General features: G+C 47.5%; 2 non-coding genes across 2 annotated transcripts; both read right to left on the bottom strand.

The window, feature by feature from the left end:
* Positions 1 to 209: 209 nt before the first annotated feature.
* On the bottom strand, positions 210 to 281 carry trnam-cau (transfer RNA methionine (anticodon CAU)). Its single transcript has one exon. It is a non-coding gene; the product is annotated as a tRNA-Met (tRNA).
* A 6-nt stretch (positions 282 to 287) lies between these two features.
* trnar-ccu (transfer RNA arginine (anticodon CCU)) lies at positions 288 to 360 on the bottom strand. Its single transcript has one exon. It is a non-coding gene; the product is annotated as a tRNA-Arg (tRNA).
* Positions 361 to 610: the final 250 nt, after the last annotated feature.

Below are 610 nucleotides of genomic sequence, written 5' to 3'. Positions count from 1 at the left end.
TTCTGTTGATGTGCAATAAGTTCCTCTAGAAAACAATTTTATTTTTGTCAAAAGAAGATCTTTGAGGTTGTTGGGGCTCCTTCCATTGGAGGTCTTCCAGACGTCCAACTGGTAGGAGGCCTTGGGGTGGACCCAAAGTAGCTTTGAGTACAGTCTGAGATGGTTTGCACAAACCAGTTGTACTTCAGGTAACCATACTGTAAAACTGTTAGCAGAGGATGGTTTCGATCCATCGACCTCTGGGTTATGGGCCCAGCACGCTTCCGCTGCGCCACTCTGCTGTAAATCACCCCAGATGGGACTTGAATCCACAATCCCTGGCTTAGGAGGCCAGTGCCTTATCCATTAGGCCACTGGGGCTTCATGTGCTCCAACTGGCACGCCAAAGTACTTGTGGCTATGGTGGTCATGGCTGTAAAACCCGGATGTAGGAGGAATTCAAGGAGGCCATGGAGAAGAGCTTCTGGTCTCACGGAGTCCCTGGTTTAACAGGCCAGTGCTTTATCCATTAGGCCACTGGGCTCTTGTGAGGACCAGTTCTGTTGATGTGCAATAAGTTCCTCTAGAAAACAATTTTATTTTTGTCAAAAGAAGATCTTTGAGGTTGTTG

Source organism: Seriola lalandi, unplaced genomic scaffold (genome assembly GCF_002814215.2).
Source record: "Seriola lalandi dorsalis isolate HSWRI2012SDOR001 ecotype SW California unplaced genomic scaffold, Sedor1 jcf7180002052415, whole genome shotgun sequence".
Lineage (NCBI taxonomy): Eukaryota > Metazoa > Chordata > Actinopteri > Carangiformes > Carangidae > Seriola > Seriola lalandi.
The sequence above is the reverse complement of the archived record's forward strand: the minus strand, read 5'-3'. Positions and strand labels throughout refer to the sequence as shown.